The sequence below is a fragment of the Trachinotus anak genome, unplaced genomic scaffold (assembly GCF_046630095.1).
Source record: "Trachinotus anak isolate AG129_WGS33_773 ecotype Australia unplaced genomic scaffold, CSIRO_AGI_Tana_v1 ptg000019l, whole genome shotgun sequence".
Classification (NCBI taxonomy): domain Eukaryota; kingdom Metazoa; phylum Chordata; class Actinopteri; order Carangiformes; family Carangidae; genus Trachinotus; species Trachinotus anak.
In genome coordinates this window covers 15497813-15520000 of record NW_027273870.1, presented here as the reverse complement: position 1 = coordinate 15520000, position 22188 = coordinate 15497813, and the positions used below count along the sequence as shown (strand labels likewise).

The 22188-nt window shown below is 40.3% G+C and overlaps 1 long non-coding RNA gene across 1 annotated transcript in view; it reads left to right on the top strand.

The window, feature by feature from the left end:
- LOC139636137 (uncharacterized) overlaps positions 1 to 10357 on the top strand; it is a 27369-nt gene extending 17012 nt beyond the window's left edge. Inside the window, exon 3 of the long non-coding RNA XR_011694344.1 lies at positions 10246 to 10357. This is a non-coding gene — a long non-coding RNA (uncharacterized lncRNA). The remainder of the gene's footprint in view (positions 1 to 10245) is intronic.
- The last annotated feature ends 11831 nt before the right edge of the window (positions 10358 to 22188 follow it).

The window sequence follows — 22188 nt, the reverse complement described above, 5'->3', positions numbered from 1 at the left end:
TAAGTGCCCGGGAGCACAACAGTTAGAGCTGCCGGAAGTACCAGGAGACTGAAGACGTTTGTTGAAGTGTTGCCGAGGTGTTTGAATGCAAAGTCTTGAAAGAGTAATCATTATGAATTACTTACCGCTTCCTTAAAATTGTAATGATGATTGTAGTTGTTGAGGAGCAATCACAACAGCTAAATGAATGAGTAATTCCTTTGTTTTATTTTTGCATGTCTCTGTCTCATTTCATACCAGTCAGCTGTCATTGGTGTCTTGTTCAGAATTTGAGAGATGGTGTAGACATGGGCAGCATCTCCTCCATTACGCAAACTGACATGAGGCATCATTCCTCTCTGCTGCTCTACCTGTTGAAAAATGGATCGCTGCCTGTTTGGCAGCGGTGGAGGAATTCTCACTGCTGCCCATAGCGGGACCACACTTTCTTTGCCAGTGAGACATTGACATGTTTTCTGATGAGGCGATTCAACAGATTTCTTGTTGAGCTCCGGTGGATACAGGATTCTCCAATGTACTGACAATTTTTTTTTTTTTTTGGGGGGGGGTTATTTGTGATAGTGACAGTCGAGAGGTGACAGGAAACGAGAGGAGAGAGAGTAGAGGGATTTGAACCGTGGATGTTGCAATTAAATGATCATCATCTTACCTAAACCCTGAGGCCACCAAGCCACATGGATTCATGCACAAATTCAAATAGTGACAGTATCTCTACTTTTTTCCTGACAGTCAGGACAATGTGCCAAGTTGAATCAATTTTCCCTGATAGATACAGGAATTAATTTGAAGGAAATAACCACGGTTACTGGAAATAAAACAGCAATGCCTTACACTGCAGTGTGATTATATTAATGTCAGTGGTTAGAGGTGTTGCCATACATTCCTGTCTAACTAACGAAACACACTCAGTTACAGCGGTAATGACTTAAGCTAGGGACAAGTCAGGATGATGTGTTAGGAATATAATAACATGATAATATGAGGTAGAGAAGTGTGTGTGTGCAAGATAGAGGGATAGAGTGTCAGAGGATAGGATGCATATGGACTGAAGCCCATCACAGTTACATGCCTTGCAGACAGCCCCAAGACCACGAACAACAAGCAGCTCTTATGTTGTGTGGTTCTGAGAGTTTGTGCTTTTTTTTTTTTATCTATAAGTAAGCGATGCTGATCCCCTGGGGGACGCAAGACCTGACATCATTCACACAGAGAGAAACACAGCGACACCTCAGTGTACACATATACAGTCATTTAAATGCCTTTACATGCCCACACGCACACACATTTCCCCAGCAAACTCTATAAGAGTTTCTCAGTGGGAAACTGGGACAAACTGTTCTGGCAGGGGAAAACGTCTGTGCTCAGAGAGCAAATCTAACTGTTTGGCAATCAACGAAGCGAACGGGCAGGCTAGCATGTGTGCTGGAGTGGCTACACACACACACACACACACACACACACACACACACACGCACACACACACACAAGTACATATTATAAAGGAGTAGGCCACAGTGGCAGATGTAGAATGGATGACATCTGGCTGTAGCTGGGTTTTCTCTCTGTGTTCATGTTTGTCCTATTATCCTGAGATATAGCGGGAGAAGTGACTAAATTTGGCATGAGTTCTCCAGATCCAGAGGTAAACAAAATCTCTGTCATGGAAAAATGTATTAATATCAACTGGAAACAAATAGTACCCTGACATATGGAGGATGAGAAGGAAAAGGGTAGAGGTGAAAAGGCAATGAGAAGAAGCTGAAAATAGGATGTTGAGGAATAAAGAAGACGAGATATGAGAACATAAAGAAATAGGAAAGAAGAGGAGAGAAGGAGGAAAAAGGAGGAAAAGAAAAAGCTCAGCAGAGCAAAGAAGTTTTTTTTTTCTTACTTTCATTCAACCTCTCTTTCTATTTCTCTCCCCTACTGCTGCCCTCATGGGAACAAAGTTCTGAGTTGCTTGAGCTGTTTGGGGGTGCAGTAAGTGTTTACAAGTTTGTATGTGTGTGTGTGTGTGTGTGTGTGTGTGTGTGTGTGTGTGTGTGTATGTGTGTGTCTGTGTGTCTGTGCATGTGTGTAGGCGGTGTGGCAAATTGAGCAGGTGTATCAGGAACAAAAGAGCAGGGAAGATCAGTGAGTCAACGATCGCCATGCTGCGTGTGTTGGAGCGTGTTTGTGTGTGTGTGTGTCTGTGTGACAGAGAAACAGAGGTAGTGTAATAAAACTGTCGACCTGGGGGGTTTGTCAGGGGAAACAACACTCTTAACGTGCAACTTCATACACACTCTCATGCACATAGACTCAAGCATGCAAACACACGCATCAACAAACACAACACTGGATTATGCTGATTTTTGAAAATTCCAGGAGGCACTTGGTGATGCAAATATGCTTGATTGATAGATTCTTGGTTCGAGGTGAAAAAGTGGTTCTTGAAAAACAGAAAGCCTTCCAAAGCTTAGTTTTTATGTTTTGAACACAAGGCTTTATAAACTGTCACTGTTCCCTTGAAAACACACGACATATGACATCTTCTGCCACATACTGCACAGGGGTAGACAAATTACATAACATTATGAGAGCTTAGTGTTCACATATTGTACAGGACACAATGTGTGTGTTACAATATGTAAATCCTATTCAAATGCAATAACCTGAACACCGGTGAGTCAACAATATTATTCAGTGGCGTTGTCATGGAAAGACTTGAGTTCCAGGTAATAGCAGGAAAGAACTCCATCTACTTGGAAAGTAAAGAAGCCATTTTCCCCCAAAATGGATTCTTTGTCAAATATCAGATATATAAATACCAAAGCAAAAAAAACTTCAGAATTTATTTTCATTTCTTTTTTTCTTTCTTTTAATCCCTCTGTTTCAGAACTTTAATGAGGTGCAGCGTGGGTGCTGCTTCTCTTTCTCTCTCCATCATTCTTCCCGCCTCTTTCTACACCCACTGTATTCCTCTTTTTTGTCAAACAAACCCCAGTCCAGTTAAACTGCCTCCAGTTTCCACAGGGGGTATTCATGGAGTTAGCTTTCTGTAAAATGTTGTCAATTGTCAATTGAACCAGCTTAGAAAGTCCAAGACACAACATTTAACATTAAACCTATGCACACAGTACGTGATGAGGGTATATGCATGGTCAGCCTATAAGATGTTAGTCAGGATAGACTATTCAGACAATGGTGAGAAGATACAGTGATGCTTTTCATTCTTTTCTTTTTTTTTTCTTTTACAACTGCACATTACCCACTGCTTCTTCATCATTCTTAATGACTTGTTAACACTCTACTCACAAGATGATTATGTTGTTGTTGCTATTGTTGTTTTCAGGTTAATTAAAGGAGCTATTTGTAAGTTTTGCTCTTGCTACATAGCCAGTGTTAGCATTAACAACTGTTTACTAACCAGTATTGCCCAGAGCCTCCGCCATTATTGTGTTTACAATACAAGAGGTTAAAATTCACTCTCTGAGGACTACTACTTTTTCAGGGCAGACTGGATGCTACAGTGACTCGGTATCGGAAAATGACGAGATAGGCCAACTGGGCCGGGGGGCTAGCTGGTTAGCTAACATCAGTAGAAGAAAAGAAATAATAGAAATATAAGCGAGAGAAAAAATGGTTGCTTTCCACCACTGAGTGGTGTAAATTTAACTGAAACTTTCAAACTCAGAAATAAGCATGGAGTTTTCTACACGTTGCTGATGTGACATGTATGTTTTGGATTTTTGGTGCATATTTCTTGGCGTGTTTTTATGTTTAAGTTCTCTTTTACCAGTTGTCACTTCACCATGTGCGCTTGCTTCTTTTAACTCCCCTGGGATTCGATCCATGTTCACCATGTTCTCCAGTGACTCTGGAGGCGGTGTACTTCACAGCAAGATTATCGTCACCATTGATGAACACACAGAACCAGAGAGGAAAAGAAGAGCAGACCGATGGAGACCTCTGTAGAAAATTAACTCATGGTGATAAATGTACTCACACGTTCATGATCATAGTCTTTTTCCCCCTTTGAGACCAGTTCAGTGATGTCAGATTTTTGAGGTTCAAGTCGTTGTATTCACAGAGTGCAATTCTGGCTGTACAGGCCATCAGCTATCATCGCTGGTGTTTGTCCATGCAGATACAATACAGATCACAGAATTATGTCATGATTGTACTTTAAGTGCTTGAACCTAGGTATAATGTATTATGATGTATTATAATGTATAATGTCATATTTTATTATTAAATATTTGTACACCTGTGTTCTTTTACTACTATTAGACCATATACAAATGATTGAGTGGCAAATGTAATGAAATAAATAAAGGGAACATGATAAACAATGACAGTGAAGGCAACAAGTTCACTTTCATTTCACTTTTTCAACTTCCTGTATGTGTATGGGTCACTGTGTCTGTGTGTGTATCTTACACTGGTCACACGCTAATTCAACTTTCCCTGCAAATGATTGTGAAAAGTGTCATATCAAAAGAAAAATGTCGTTATTGGTGTGAGGTTCTCATGTGACAGAAGGGATGTGGGTGTCAATATCTCAGCCTGTGCTGGTGCCTTTATGTATGTATGTACTGTAGGCGTTCAGCCCTTCTTACCTGCCTTCCCTCTCTCTGTATGTTCTATCATCCCTCCTTTTCTCTTTAACTATGCAGAAAATTTACATGGTGTAGTACAGATAACTCAGGGTGGGAGGGAGAGTGTGGTGCCTTAGGTGGGTGTTTCAGCGGGGTGGATAGAAAGGACGGAGCAGGAGAAAAAAGAAAGGTAGAAATAGAGAGTGAGAAACGGAGGTATGGATAGCATGAGAGGGCGAAAGAGATTTGTGCATAGCCATCTGTGCAGACTACCGAATTTTATTTGTGTGTGTATGTGTGAACATGTGCCCTCGTCACAACGGTACATTGTGTATGTTGCATTTCATACCTTTGAACTGAGATATTAATACATAGTGTCTTCATTTTTATTTTATTAACATTTTCCTAAAGCTAACCATGTTTTTTTTTGTGGCTAAATCTAAACAAACTTTAACCATAGCATTTTCAGATCATAAAACAGTGAGTTTAATGGTTTTGTAAGGCACAGATAAATGATGGTGCCCTGCCAATAAGGGACATAAGATCAGGAAATTCTTCTACGTGTCATTCTGGAGGGTATGGACAAACAATTTATTTTGCCATTTAATTTGGAGATGTTGATATGTTTTTTTGTCATCAATTTGTAAAAATGTCTAATGAACTTATCTCTGGTATTTATGACAAGACCAGCAGGGGATGGTAGCGAAGCTCAGCTGATTCTGTCTCTGTATGTATAGAAGTTAAATGTTATGTTTTTTGTCGATGCACCTGTGCCTGCTGGGATCCATGGTATCCTTTAGACCTGAGGTGTTGTTTAGCGTGTGTTGGTGGACTCTCCAACTTAAACTGAGACACAGAATTAACATGTGGGCGGACAACAGTGTCTGCTTTTGGCAAAAGTCTGAATTCAAATGCCATTTGAATTGTGCTGGCCACCTGGACTGTTAACCTTTTAATGCTATATGTGGCAAAGACATAGCAATTAACTATAGGTTTGCTTAAAGTTCCTCTCCAGACATGTTTTAAACTATGTAAAAATACTCTGCAATGATATATATTTTAACATGGTTTTCCCAAATAAAAAGTGGGGAAAAAAACTATAATTGGGACTGTAAGCACATCTATGCTTACTTCCTCATTGAAAAATCTGTCAGACCCAGACTCAGATGAGGAGTGTGTTGTGCACAAAAATCGCACGGTTAGTATAGTTAGCATCTTTTATTTGTCTATGTTGTTTGTTAGCTTGTAAATGGCAGTGGCTGACACAGTGTTAGCGGTTGTGCTAATAAAAACTCTAGCTCTCTGTACTGATTGACTGTACTTGATTTTCATCGGAGGGGGGCTTGAAGTTTGTTTTCATTGAGGTTGCTCACACCAGCTGCTTGGGTATAGTTTGCTACATTTACATGAATAAGTATAGTGAGTATAGTTTGTGTTAATTTCATCCAAGGGCCAATTAAGACATTAATTTTGTTAATGTTTTCAGTGGGGTATACAGAACATATATACTGAACATATTCATATTGTCTAAAATGTATGAAAGTTACAAATAGCAATCTGTACTAAATAGGAGCATAAGACTGATGAAGTGGTCAGACCAGTCTAGTTATTTAAAAAAAAAAAAAAAAAAAAATCACTTCAGGCATGTGGTCCAATGACAAATCAAGCTTGCCAATTTAATTTTGGTGAGTTTTTGGTAGGAGGCTCTGCCATCCAAGGTCATATCATTTAAGTGGAAGTTGTAAAATATTAAGTGGGGCATTTCAGTGTGGTGGATTGAGGTCAGCGAAGGCAAAGTAAAGAGAAAGAGACAATTCAGGTTGAATAAGTTGTTGCTTTTCCAAAAAAAAAGATTAAATGCATTACATGTGCTGGGACTGATCCAGTTATTTTTCAGATAAGGAAAGATAACCAGTGGCCAGATGGACACTGGCATATTAGTTTGGATTGTCTCCGCCAAACTCCTTGTAGTTTCCAAAAAGAGATGGTATTTACTTTTTTCCTTTTCTGTGATGGATGGCATGCAGCAAAGGGCGTGGGCTGGATTCAAACCCAGGCCACTGGGTATGCGCGCTATCAGGTGAGCTACCAGAGCACTCCCATATATTATGTCTTCAAATGACTTTTCAGAGATGTTGCATTTAAGTTAATGCTACAGGAAATTCCATCAACTATAAATGATATGAACAACTGCCCTTTTTGTCTGAAATCACACCCTTTTGCTCCCATGATGTGATGTATTTACTTTGCATATTAGAAGGTGCATTTGACCAAACCACTTGTAACTGTCTCTAAATGCAAAGGGTGGGAAGGGTCACTCACAATCTCTCAGTTTTGCTCTTTACATATTTTTCTCTTAATAGCAACACCTGGGGGCTCCTGACAAATTTACATGACATAATTACCATAGTGGTCTTTAACAATAACATGCATACTTTCTATTCAGTTCATTTGCACCCTACAGTTTGCTATGGTGGTATTAGATTTTATTGAAAATCCAAAAGAATGTTGAAAACTACTGTGGCTGCATTTACAATAAAATGGTTCTTTGTACACTTTAAGAAATCATTTAAATATTTATAGAGAATTTGGAGCCATTAAAGGCAATACACTGTCTCATATTACATTTTTAGGTCTTGTTCTCCCTGTAAATCCTTGATTTTTAATGCCATGGCCCAGTCTCTTTTTTCCCATGACTTCATTAGAAAATATGTCTCTGTACAGTGTGGAAGTTCATGGGCAAAAAGGTGATAAAGAAGAGGAGAGAGAATATGAGGGGCAGTGTTTTATAAAGCAAGGAAGAGGAGATTTAGAATAAAGGAAAGAGCAAAGGAAGGTGGGATAAAAAGATGGGAAGAGGTGCCGTGGTGTGAATGGATGGAAGATAAAAGAAGTGGGCTGGAGACATAGGGTTCTTCTGGTGTCTCCCACCAGCAGTGAGCAGATGTTGGACCCACAGGCCTACACCAGCATGGAGCCCCTAAAGCTGGCACTGTGAACACACTGAAACACACACTTATACTATGTGCACGTACACATATGGTATACGCACTTGTATGTGTACATGTATGTGTCGACATGCGCACACCAGCACACATTTGTATCCCGCTGTATTGCATGAGGTCATGGAGTTGTGTGAATGCACATCGAAGTGCTGAAAGCAGTGTAAAAAAATGTGTTATGGAAAGAGGAAATAAACACTACTGTGTATGACAGGCTCATATAGTCGTCATAAGAGACTCACGTGAATGGCAGTAGTAAAAGCCGGAAGGAAGCTACTGACAGGAAGATGGAAGTCCTAAACTGCAAATGAAAGACCGAGATTGGAAACAGCACAGCAAGTAGGCCTGAATATCAGCCAGTTGATGACGCTGAACATCTCAAACCTGCACCAATCCAAGTAAGCGGAGCAAACGTACCCACACCTGAAGAGTTCATCTACCAAGATAGCATTGTCAGACATGATGGACCAGCCGGCAATGACATCAAGAGCTGACTCAGCAAAGCCAGAAACATCTTCCAAAAACCTAACATCTGGAAGTCAGCCCAGTACAGCACCAACACTAGGCTAAGATTCTACAAGATATGTGCCCTGTCCACCCTGCTAAATAGCTCTGAATGTTGGAGAATGACAGAACACGATCTCAAAAAGCTGTCAACCTTCCACACAAAAAGCTTACTGAAAATGCTGCAAATCTTCTGGCCCAATACCATCTCCAACCAACATCTGCTTGCCCAGTGCAGTACATGCCAGCAGGAATAATGGGCAGTAGGTAAATAAATAGGTTTACTATTTTATTTGTGAAAAAAAAAGCTATTTTTTTCTTGTCCACTGGCTTTGATAAGAGGGAATAGCATTTTGGATTGTGATGAAACCACAACGCTCCTAATGACATTCTGTATTAATTATAAAGCAAAAATAGCCGAGGCAATAATGCAATCCATGACATACAGTAAAACAATCTAGCTGGATTCCAATAAAAATCCAGTCCTGTAAGACAAAATGCGGTTCTCATCCCTCTTGTTGATGATCTAATTTCTTTGGTTTCAGTCTCAGAATCAATCATTTATTGATGCTAAAATGCTGCATGAAGCTTTAGGGGTGAAAAAAACAACATTGCCAACAGAATTTCACACTTACAGCAAAGCGGCAGCATCTACTTTGATATCCATAAGAACATGATGGCAAAAGTTGACGCAGAGAAGCATACACACACAAACACACACACACATATGAATGACAGCAGGGGCACTGGGTCAATGAACATGTGGCAGTAGATGAGAGACCATAAGAGTGTATGATAAATATTTAAAGCTTAGCACAGCAGATCTGCAAGCCATCAATCAATTTGTTGATTCCATGGTGATACTCTGTGTTCGTGAGGTTGTTTGTATGTGCATGTTGGGGTGTTGTGGGTATGTGCGGATCATTGTATGTTTGTATGAGATGCAGAGACAGTTAACAATGAATGTGTTTGTATGTGGGAGACCTGATGGCGTGACATTATATTCAAGAGATTTCATTTCTTTCACTCATTCTTTGAAGGCTTAAATAGAAACATATCAGAGTGGTCTCTGAGTCTGTGTGTTCTTATAACTAGCCGAATGGTTCTTATGTGGAAAAAGGCCACTTTGAGGAATTACAGATCTTCAGATGAAGGTCAACAATGCCATTAGGTCAACAGGTCACACAGCTCGATCACTGTGCTGTATTGGTTGTTTTTGTAAGCTCTTCCCCTAAGGCTGTTGTCCACCTACGCTAGCTCATTACAGACACAAGCATAAAAGGTGATTCAAATTCACAGCAGGAACAATGGCTACACTATGCACACTGCAGCAGTGTTTAGGTTGGTTTGTACATATTGTTACTATCTATCACCATCAGAAGGTCCAGTCACCTTCATTTGTATGGCCTAATGTCGTAATATCCCTACCCCATCCCCAGAAAAAAAGGTTGAAATTTACAATAGAAATTCCCTCCTGCAGAGGAGAAGTCAGGAACACCAAAGTCATTAGGATCTAACCCCTGAACATCAAAGATAACTGTCCCAAAGTTAATGGCACTCCACCCAATAATTATCAAGGTGTTTTACTAAAACAAAAAATGTCAACATTATGATGGCACTGGTAGAAAAGTCAAGAACATGGATGTACATACAAATTTTCATGGTATTTCGACTTATATTTGTTGAGATATTGCTGTCTGGACCAAAGTGGTTGACCAACCAACCAACAGACTGGCATTGATTGACACTTCTGTCCCTAGAGCCACAAGGCTGGTGTGGTGTGTTTAGAAACGGAGGAAATCTCAGGGGAGGCAATTAAAACAGAGATACCCCACTACGGCCAACCCTCAACCCCCAGACAGCAATAGGAACCATAGGTAGTAAAAATGCAAACAGAAGAAATGAACATAAAGTTTTAACAGTACAAATAGAACAAGAAAAAATCAGAGAGGCAGCATGGGTTTATACACATTTATCAATCTGCCTAGGACAGACAAACAGACACGGCAATGAAGATATTAGTAAAGAAGAACACACACTTCTTGCATATTCTGTGGGTTTATACTGTAGATAAGTTTACCACTATTTCAACATCTGTTGAACCCATAAACAGGACACAGTAATGTCAAAAGACTTGTTTCCTTCTTATTGTTATTCAGCCCAATCCAGTGAGAGAGGATATAACAGGACAACTGTTGGTATTCAGCCCAGAAATCTGAATTCAGGGTATTGGTACTCAACTCAACAGTCTGCTGCTCCTGACCTTCTGAGCTGAGACGGCTGTCTGTCCAGATGAAAGCCAGGATCCGTTGGGTTGGATTTGTTCTGATGACGGTGCAATCCCCAGATTGTTATCCTGTGCCAGGCCCAATGATTGAATCAGCAGGCATGGATGAAGGACTGTGTGTGCATGTATCTGTGTGTCTGCGTGTGTGTTGTGTCTCCTCCTGTGTGCATGTGTGAGCTTATACAACCTGAAAGTAAAAAAGTTGACCCTCATATATCCCCCTGCTGTTTCTTCTTCACTTTTGGTCTTTAACTGTTAGATCTCATTGTTGTATTTTTCCAGAGATAGGCCTGACTTGTGATAGCAATAGAATGGAATAGAATAGAATAGAATAGAATGATTGGGAATTAAATTCAAAACAGAACTCAGAATGAGCGTAGTTATTAATTATACATTTGATTTTGGTTGGGAAAATTGAACTTGTAGGCAAGGTTTAAACTTTCGTTAAAGAAAAAAAACCACATGAACACAGCAAACAAAAGAAAAGTTAACGCCAATGTGGGAGTAAAGGAGAAATTATAAAAACAACCCATCTGTGCAAAATCCAAAGCTTAATATAACTAATGCATGTTTTGTTATCAAATTTATAGATCATTTTAACGCAGATAAATGATTTATTCATTATTTTAGTGGCTTAGCTCATTCTAGATAAAGTATTTTTTATATTAACAATAAACAAATTCAAATCCAGTTAATATAATGTATAGTGTACTTCCTGGCTTTAAGCTTCTGTAAGTCTTAAATAATAAAGATAAAATCTAGGCTCTTGGGAATTAGAATAGTCGCAGCACTAAGCTGACAAACCAATCTGCATACCTTGAGGCCTGTTGCTGGAAGTAATTTTTGCTTTTACAGTAATTCAAATTTTGCTAATAATTTCCTATTCTTAAATTGAATTATCCAGTGAATGACTGTAATACCAACAGTAAAACACAGTAGTAAGTACAGTTATTTTTCCACTTTTTATTGATAGGAAATTGTAAAAAAAAAAAAAAAAAAAAGGTCTAGGGCCCAAAAAACTAAAAAATCAAGTACATTTCACAGAAAAGAAAGACGCTGGTTAATTTACAACTTTCCTGCAATAATAGAAGTAAATGAAGCCTTGGAAGTTAATGCAAAAACAATTCATACATGGGCTTCAACTTTTGTTGATGACTTACAGACCCTCTGTCTGTACAAAGGCAGTGCTGGAACAAACTGTATTACTACACTCTCTGATGCATGATTATGACAATACCATACTGCAGGAAGGTGAACTGTACCTATCTGAATTGTGAGATAAAGACAAGTATCAACAGCCTATTGCAAAATAATGACCCAAATCACTGGAAGAAAAGAAGTAGACAGTGGCTTCACATGATGGAAGACCAGCACAGTCTGTGTGTGTGTTATATTCATTATTTATTTTTTTATACATTTTAAAATGTAGCGATTATAATGCTGTAAAGAAAATGGTAATTAAGATGCAAAATACAATGACTAGCAGGCAACTGGCTGCCACTTAAGTTACTGTTTATTTTGTAGCTTCCGTAAATGACTACAATATTTTTCTTCTGTGGATACACGTCACTGGTTTCTCTGCTGTAATTTTATTGCAGTAATATACTGCAATATGAAATATGGCAAATAACAGGCAACTGGCTGCCAGAAAGTTACTGTGAATTTCACAGTAACCCCTTTACAGTGCTCTTCCAGCTTTGTTTCACCTACTTCCTACCAGCAAGATGTTTCTAAACTGTGGTGCTGAACCTTTTCAAATGAAACCTCAAGTAAACCATTGTTTGTTTGTCAAGACCGTTTGTAGTTGAACAGAAGCTGTTGTCCCTCTTGTTAAGTAATCCGAAGAAGAATCAAATCCTGTCAATGCGATAAAGCAGACACTTGTTTTGAAACGCAGAGCTCTTGTCCTTTCTAGAGAAAGTCTCTCTTTTTCATTTGGCAACATTGTTTTCCAATAAATCAGCCCTTGTCGTTCGTCCTTGAGAGTCTCTTCTCAGTCAACCAGCCAAGAGATCAACTCCCCCATACCATCCCTGCGTGCAGCACTGCCATTTGTACAAAGCCACCCTCAATCAAAGGTTGAGATACCCTTGCAGATCTGAGGGTTAAGAGCGCGTGAGTGCATGCGTGTATGTACGTGCATGAGAATGAGGGGTAATTGAGGTGCTTCATCCCAGAGTTTTGATAAGGGGACTAATGGTGCATGTGGTTGCCATGGAAACCTTTGTTTGAACATAACAGTACAAGGATCTCAATTCCTCCACACAACACACATACATGCCCCCCTTTCCTCTGCCGCTTGCTCCCTCTCTCTCACTGTCATATGAGAGTGTACTTCTTGCATCAGTGATTTGAAAAGAGGCAGCATATACATAATGAAGAGTCCTTGGTTGGTAGAGCCAGCTTTTTAATCCTTTTCCTACCTGTGAGGGAGGGTTGAATATCTACCACTACATATAGGAGTCTCGGGATGTTTGAGTTTGGCCAGATCTCAGGAGGATGTTTAACAAGAGCAAAAAAATAAAAAAAATAAAAAAAGGCAGCGGTTCATCAAAATACATACAAATATTGACATAGTGGTGTGCACAATATAACCCACATACACACACACAGACCCACACCTATCTTCCCAGGTGACCGGCGTTCATGCTGAGAGCGTGTTGGTAAATTGTTAATATTGTGAGGTGCATTGCGGCTTATACATGTGAATGGTTCTTAAATTACATTTTAAATTTAGATGAGCTGTTTCAGTTAGCTGACAAATGCGTTGTCCTGTTCGCTGAGGGAGGGCTCGGAGCATGTGGTTCCTACAGAGGCAGCGCAGGAAAGAGCGAGCTCTTCATTTCTGTGCGCCACGCCCATGCAAGATTTTGATTATCAGATACCGCTTTTGAGAAATGAGAGATATACAGTTTGTGTGTGTGTGTGTGTGTGTGTGTGTGTGTGTGTGTGTGTGTGTGTGTGTGTGTGTGTGTGTGTGTTGTGTTAAGTTTCTGGGCTATGGAAATTAATTACTGGCCTTTCAATCAGGCACATCCATTATAGCAAGCTAGTAATCAAGCTACCAGAAATTTAATCAAATTGAATGTTTGATGATCCTTTTGCAATTTCTTCTGTAAACTCAAACATTTACACAGCCCCTTCTCACACAAAATACCTATTGGTTATTGTCAATAGTCTACTGTACCAACCCAGCTCACCCACTGACTCTATGTAAATATCTTTGATCGATGCAAATAATGCACCTACATGCAGGATCGAGATATGAGCCTGTAAATGTTTGCACCCAATATTCAACCCACATATATCACCAGCACAGCACCCAAACTACTGAGCCAAACAGTTTGTTGTCAGGAGTTTTGCGTAGGTGCTCACTATTCTTGCCCTCACTGATTTATGTGAGCTAACCGTGGCCCACATAAATCTCCTGAAACCTGACTGGATGACTAGAGATTCTGAGCCATGGTGCTGCATATATGTACACACATGAACAGAGTTCTCATCCCATTCAATGTAAAAAAATACAATAAAATCTTTCTTTTTTTTTTTTTTTTTTTTAAATACTTCATCTAACTTCCACTCTAATTGTCCTCAAGTCCTCAACAAATCACTGAAATCACTGAAAATGTGACCTCCCCAACTTGCACTTGAACCCTCAGTCCTTGCAACACATCCTCAACTTAATGCAAGGCTTATTCACAAGTTGCTGAAGAGCAAAAGAGGCTATGGGCCAACTAGAACAGCACTGGTGAAAGAGAGACATACAAACAAAAGAAATAAGTCTCACAATCTCTATCTCGCAAGGTGTCTCTCTGAGCCACGATGTACTGTAGCCATAGCAACTGGCACTCAGCATCTCCTGAAGGGTATGAGAAAAGGATTCATGAATCATATCCAAACAACAACAGCCTGAGAATCCAAATATACTGAGGTAAACTGCCACCCCCAGACAGTCAAGCTGACAGCTGTGAGGGGGAGGGGCCAAGCAGAAAACAAATAAACAAAAACACAATCACATTCACCCTCCGTTCGCTTCATTTTAACCATATCACTTGTGGTCATTTTTTTTTTCCTGTTTGTGTCTTGTGATCTCAGCTATGTTGACTCGTACTGACAAGCTGCACGATGGTAAGGAGAAATAACTTTGTTCAACCAGCAGGATGGAACAAAGTGAGACTGGCAGTGAGTCAGCTCCAGCAGTTACACACCAAGACTAAGATGATTTTCAAATTCACCAGCTGAGGCAATGGATAAATTAAGAGGATATGATGGAGTTTGAGCTCTATATCAACCAGACAATGGCAAGCACTACTACGTAAAAGAGCCACTGTGAGCGAAAGTGTGATCAACTGTCATGTTCATGTTCTTGTACAATACACATGCAAATGCAATCTGCAATTGCAGCTGTTTCACTCCACTTTCAGTCTTATTTTACTTTCTGTATTTGTTCCAGAACCATTACCCAGAAACGACAGCCACGATTAGAGCCTCCAAAAAAGAAAAAAAAAAACACCACATTCACTGCCAATGAAAACATAATAAGCAAGCCAGAACTACTTGTGAACCACATTTAGCAGAGCTGAGAATACCGTTGTGAATCATAATAACCAAGATTGGGATCTCTTCATTACCAAAAGTCTCCTGTTCTTGCACTCATATTGCAATCCAGGCGTCTTCGCCACATTTTGCCTGCTCAAGTAAGCAGCAGCAATCAAGGCCCTGCCTGCTGGGCCCACTATAAGGCAGCTGTGGCTCATTACCAATCAGAAGAAAAAGGGAGACAGGGCCCCTGGGAGACACCAGTTTGGACCCCAGTGCTATGAGGAGATAAAGCAAAGAGGCAGCTCTTCCTTTCCTGTTTGTCTGGTGTTTTCTTTGTCTGCACGTCATTCACACCTTACACTTCTGTCCTGTTGCTAGGTGCCTTTGTTTCTTCACATTCTTTTCTTTTTTTTTTGTTTCTAACTTTCATTGCATACATTTTTTACGTCCTTGGATACTGTTGATTTTCAATGGATAAAACCAGCATAGTTGTATTTTTCTTTTTCCCCTCACAGTCGTTGCCCATGAAAGCCAAAAAAAAGGAACTGCTACAGTCAGTAGCGACTGTTTTCTACTCTATTGCAGATATGCCCTATATCCCAGTTATTTTCAAAAATACATGAAAAACAATTCTAATCCCCATATTTCTGTTTTACCTAATGTAACACATCATGGTGAACATGATGGGAACAGAGCCTGGGGTACACATGCAAGAAGTTCCTATTGGTTATTTCAAAACATAGCAATCATCCATCACATTTTAAATCGCTCCATAAAAGTAATTATTATAAACCTTTAATAACCTTTTGTCAAATGTCTCTGACATGCCTTTTATGGTTTATCTTTGTTTCTTTCCCTGCTTATTTATTAATATTCTTTGCAAGTATGCTCTGAAAAGAGCTATTTAAGATAGACAGAGCAGTTTACACGCTTTGGATGCTTATTTTGTTTGTCCACTTTTCAGATTGTACACGCATGTGTGTGTGTGTATGTGTGTGTGTGTGTGTGTGTGTATGTGTGTGTATGAGTGAGGTCAGAAATTAGTGCATGTGAGCTACCTACGCAACAACAATAGCAACTAGAATTATCACCTTGTGGTTGAATTCCTCCACCAACCAGCCAAGTACAGGAAAGATGGTCATAATCTCCCCTTCCTGAATTACAGCATTGAAAATGGCCATATGTGTTTTTGCAGAACATTATGATGTCACTGTTTGGATATAAAATGTCATTTTGTCCTATTAGACATTTGTGTTCAATTGTCTTATAGTTAGCATATGAACTTTTGAGTTATGGCCAAAAACATGTTTTGTGAGGTCACCGTGACCTTGAACTTTAACCTTGACCAACAAATTCCAACCAGTTCATTTTTGAGTCCAAGTGACTGTTTGTCCCATTCTCATGAACACAAAATCTGAGTAACACCTTGAGGGAATTTCTTCAGATTTGGTACAGACAGACAACCTGAAAACATTATTCCTCCAGCCCTGGCTGTTGCCGGCACAGAAGCATAACAACCAAACCAATTATGAGTTAGAGGAAAGGTGGAGCTTCGAGCACACATACTCCAGCTATTAAACACTGTAGGCAGAGCAGTTTAAGTTTCAAAGATTTCCAAATTCTGATTTGAGATGAAGTGAAGTGAGGTTAGAAAATAACTATAATAGCTGAGGTTATCTTGGTAACAGTGTGAGGCACTTGTGCATGCTGTTTCTCTGGTCTACAATAGAGAATAGGTTTGACGGAAACACACTTCCTTTTCTTTGCAAGACCAATAGCCTTTCATAATTATTCATTTGGGCACATTCTGCCCCTTAATGGGTTCATGATAAAACCAGAGCTACTTTTCTGTCCACTGGAAAATGTCATTACAGATTCAATGCATGAACTCTTGAGCAGACCTAACACTTATGTCATCAGCTACGATACTTTTTACAGTATCAGGCCTAATTTAATTTCATTACAAGATGTTACTAGAGATCAAGTACAAGGTGGAAAATTCAGTGTAGCCAGACACACTGGTTCCATCTAGCATCCAGAGGAAAGGAGACGGGATGCAATGCTTCTCTGTGCTACGACGAGGCAGGTTAGATTTTGGTCTGTAGTTGCAGCCTGATAATCCAAATCTTAACCAAGACAACAGCTATAGTTGACTCCGGGGAAGTTGCAAGGCACTATTGTTAACATACGTTTTTGGACTTCTCGGTTCCACCGTTGCACAGACACAGAGGTCAGATATAATGTGCAAACGAGATCCTCCTTTGATAAGAAATTGCACAGTCAATGTATAAAAAGCTCTCCCATGCCTTGCTGCAGGAAAGTGTTTGAGTGTCTTGAGGGTTGACAGTACATCTTTTCATTTGCGACAGCTTTCCTCTCGTGTGACCACAATAAATTATTAATTGAAAGCGTTTCCTCATTTCAACCTTTGCTCTATTGTGTAGTTAGAATTGTGTGTGATGTACACATTTGGGAAAATTTAATCAGTTCTTTTGCCAGTGAAACTCGATCAATTTAAAAGTAAATGAATCCATTTCAGAAAGTAATTTGACATGGTCTGGCCTACTGTACTAGCTCTCCACAAAGCACACAGGCAGTAACCCTGGTTCTGTCATATACACTGGTGACTAGCCCTCTCCCTCTCCCAGCCATTCCGGCAATAGTCTAAATGTCAGTGTTTTCTGGGCTCCTAATGTGTTCCTAAAATAGTATCGCCATTGCTGAGCCTCCATGAAAAGGCACGCTCCAGAAAAGGCACAGTGAGTCAGACTCACAGCACAGGCAGCAGAAACACCATGCCACCCCAAAGCCAATTAAACATGCATGGGGGTGTGTGTGTGTGTGTGTGACCTCAAAAAAGCCAGTGGATGGATGGATGGCCAGTCTCCTCTCTCTATCTTTCCCACTCTGTGGCTCCCTCTCTGTCACTCTTTTGCCTATAGGCCTTTCTTTTTCCCTTTTTGCCAATTAGAGTGAATTATTCAGGGTGGCCTGCGTGTACCTGTTAAGTGTTTTTCTTCCGATGACCACTCTCACGGAAAATTGAGGTGAGGGGACAATGAGAGAGAGTGCATATGCTGCAGCACACAGGCTGGCCAGCGCAAGCAGATGAGCTGCTGTAGACATGGCTGCACGCACGCGCACGCACACACACACACACACAAGCGTACATACACACGTAGGGCAGTGGAGGAAACCCTGTGCATTTTGATGTGTTTCCAGAGGTCAGAGCAAGGCTAGCCATTCAGTAGCTAATATGATGTGGCTTAGAGAAAGACTAATTAGCTTTCTGATACAGCGAGCTTCTCATCAACGAAGGAATGGTCACATTATGATAGATGGAATTCTCTGACAATACAATTAAAATTGTGTAATTTGATACAATAAATTCCAATGATAGCCCAGGAATTCTGGAACGTGAAGTCATGTGTTCCATTCCTTTCTGTCCCATCAGAAACTAAACTAGATTCCAGAGCGGCTGGGAAATATGCCTCTTGTGCTTTATAGTGCTCAACAGTGCAGAAGAAGGAAATGGGATGGAAATCTTGAAATGTCATACTGTATATGGATGGGCTGATTTCCCGCATTTAATCAAATTCAAACTCCGCTTTAAATGCCATAGTTGCCTTAATTAACACAGAGCGTAGCGCAATATCAGTTTCACAATGGTGGGCTCCTTTTTACCGAGCCACTCATTCACATTCATCGCTAACAGTGGATTTCCACTGGCGTACCAGGTCACATCCATCACAGAGTATTTAGGGACTCACTGGGAGAAAAGAGCACGCTGATCAGCTTTAAAATGAAGTCAATCAATCAACCTTTGCTGCTAGATAAACAGAATTAAAACATCTGTGTGACGTGAGCAAACACCATCCACTGATGTAGACACGAGACACGTGTGAGACACAGTTAAAAGCCCAGGAAAGAGCCATTAACTGGACTTTAGTTGTTTGTCAGAATCTGTACCGTACCGATAATATTATCTCTCAATAACTGACTGAATATTTTACACAGTGAGAGTTGTGTTTATGGCATCCCGGCTTGCTTGATTTGAATGTCTATGTTGCTGTTTCTCAGCGTCTTCTTGATTATTGCAAGAACGTATCTGAACATGTACTTTTTCAACAGCTCTGAAGTATTTTAAGCTATGAGTGGCTTTCCAGGGAGGAACCATTATGTGCACTTCTTGCTCTGGTAATCTTTTTGTAGTCCCTGTACTACGGTTGCCACATACAGATTGGCGCAGCTTGCCACAGTCATTAATTAATCATATACAATAAACAAATTGATTCCCTTTAATTTATGCTCCTGCTCATCATTGCAGTCTTCTGCCTTTGGTCTGTGAGATGAATCTGAGAGACATGTCACCTTGTAAGACATACTGAATGCCTTCCCTTGAAGGAGGCAAACAGAGAGAGCGGGAAGATAACACCGCCAGGCAGCACTAACCGATCAGAGCACTCCAGCAGAGATATGACCCACATAGACCAACGCTCGTTTAATCAGCCTGCTACTGGCAGCGTGGTGGGGAAAAAGGAAAAGGAAGGGGAGGAGGGAGAGTGTGAGCATTAGGTGGACCTAGTTAGTTTTACAGAAAGCTAAAATACATTTATTTAAAAAAAAAAAAAAAGTAATTTCTTTCCACACTTCTTTTTACACGTTTCTGCACACTATCGTCCGCCACCCCACCCCACCCTCCCCTTTTTTTACCGGTCTCCCTGCCTTTTCTCATTATAGTCTAACTCCCCTTTCTCTGTTATTTTCTTTTCTTTCCTTTCCATAAACCGAATCCATGATCAAAGCAGATAAGAAATGGTGAAAGTCCTCAATAATACACAGATACTGTGCAGAGATTATACCCAACTGAGTCACAAGGAGCCTTTGTGGGGGCATTGCTACAAATAAAAGGGCATATTGCAATTTCATGAAGCTTTTGATATTTATCCTTGGCCAAATACAGTTTTTTTTTGTAGTTCAACTACTGACACTAACCATCTCTGATGGGTCTTGACCAAAACCTTGACCATAAATTGTTACTTCTTCATATCAGTATTCAGTATTCCATCAAGTCTGATAAGACACCATACCACAAGAACAAATACAAACCAAGCTGACATCAATGTCCTAGGGAAATCTATATGGATGGGTGCAGGTTGCAGTGTTTTGTTGTTCTTGTATAATTTACAGATAGCCTTGTCATGTGTCAGCCTTGTCACAGTCTCAAAGAAAGTATTTATAAATATGGAGACCTGAATGCCTAGATTGAAATTAGCAGTCTGGGTACATACAGCTCTGTGTAAGTAGTTCATACTCTATTTGTATTATCTTAGATTGTTAAATTGGATAATGAAACTACTAATGAATGGAAGAAAGTATGAATATCATTGATGCCCTGAATGTAGCCATGTTATTGTCGTAGTTGAACGTACGAGAGGCTGACCTATCCGGTCAGGGGGTTTAGGTGACAGATAATAACTACAAACCACCTGTGGGTTGGCAGTGCACTTTCAGTCTCAGAGTGGCCTCAAGCTGAAGAGAACGATGGTTATACTTGTAACCCAAAGTTCTCCAAAAGCCAAGAGAAACCTGCAGCATCTTGTCAGCATGCCAGGATATGCAACTGTGTTATTTTCCAGAGAAGACACATGTCATCTCTCCAGATAAACAGCAGCTGTATCACCTTCACCCTGACTCCATGCATCAGTTGAAGTGTGTCAAATGATGCAACACTGGATGACACCGCCAGTCTATGTTACAATGATGTGCCTTTCAACCCAGTTATATATTACATATGCACGGGATGTCTGTACACTGTCAGGAATGCTGCCTTCCAAAAATTCAAAGGCCCAGCTTTGAAATGAGATGGCAATTCAAAAAGAATAAACGTGTGTGTATGCTTAAGAAAACCAATGTGCAAATATGTATGCAGGACAGCAGCCTACTACAAATAAGTTATTTACTTATCTTCCCTATATACGCACTCTCAGGCCCTCAATTATTGCCACACAAAAGTACCGCTAGTTAAAGCAAATGTGTCAGATGCTACCAAGGTCTTGCCAGTCTCAAAAGACGCTGCTTGGTCCTGCCCCCCAGAGGCAAAACTGACTGGAAAAGACAACAAGTCATTCATCATCTGGGATCTACCACAGTCCACCCAGAGAATTATTAAGAATGGCTATTGCTGGGCAACACAAAGCAACTGCTCCCCAAGGGAGGTGCCAACTGCTACAATACATTAAAGAGGAAGAACTGGGTAAATGTAGAAGGACCAGACCGAGTGGAAGAGGCACATATGTCAGTTATAATGGACCTACACCACAGTGCCCATGATTCCGAGGATAGAATGTGCAACTGATGGTAGAGGCTTAGACCTGTTGTGTAACATCCACAGTCTTGTGGGATGGCCCGGACTTTGACAGTGATAGGCCCTGGAGCTGTCTGTCTGACTGTTGGATTTGAAGACAGACAGAACAGCTGCCTCAATTTTGGAAGAAGCCAGCAACAGCACAAGAACAGCCTCATATGACTGGTATTTTCCCATTGTTGCGCCAGCAGCTGGCATACAACTAGGTCCATTCAGAGACCAGGCTGACAACCCCAGTCCAACTTGCTCTGTGTCTCTAATAAGTAAGTATTAGTATCAGGGTTTAGGTATTAAGTAAGTTGTTCCTTAGAGTGATTAACAGCAGACAGAGGTCTGTTCTCCCACTCTCCTGGTGTGGGACCTTCCTCTAAATGCCTAGAATGTATGTATTAACATTTGCATACTCATTAGACATGAACATGATCATAATGATGTTTTATTTTATTTTTCTAATTTGGAACAGCCACTTCCCTCAGACTCTTGGCCATACCCTTAGTGTGGACAGAACAACTAGCTTAATTTGCTAGTACTAGCCATAGACTGTATATAGAACCTGACTCCGGGTCTAAGAAGTGAAGCCAATGCGGAAGTGCCTTAAACCTGCATTTTATCTAATAACCATCAGGGGGCGACTCTACTTGTTGTAAAAAGAAGTCCAATTGTATTGAAGTCTACAGAAATTGTCTCTATTTCTCACGCAATTTATTACCTCAGGAAACATTTTCCTAATGAGCTTATGGTCTCAATTTCTAGTTTCAAGTCCTCTTCAATACAATATGATGTTAATTTTTTTAAATTATGCTCCCATTTAGAGGAAAATAGACCATAAAGCAGGGTATGCATTCGGGCGAGGCTACCTTGTGATTGACAGACTGTACCACACACAGCGAACCTGCTTGACAATCA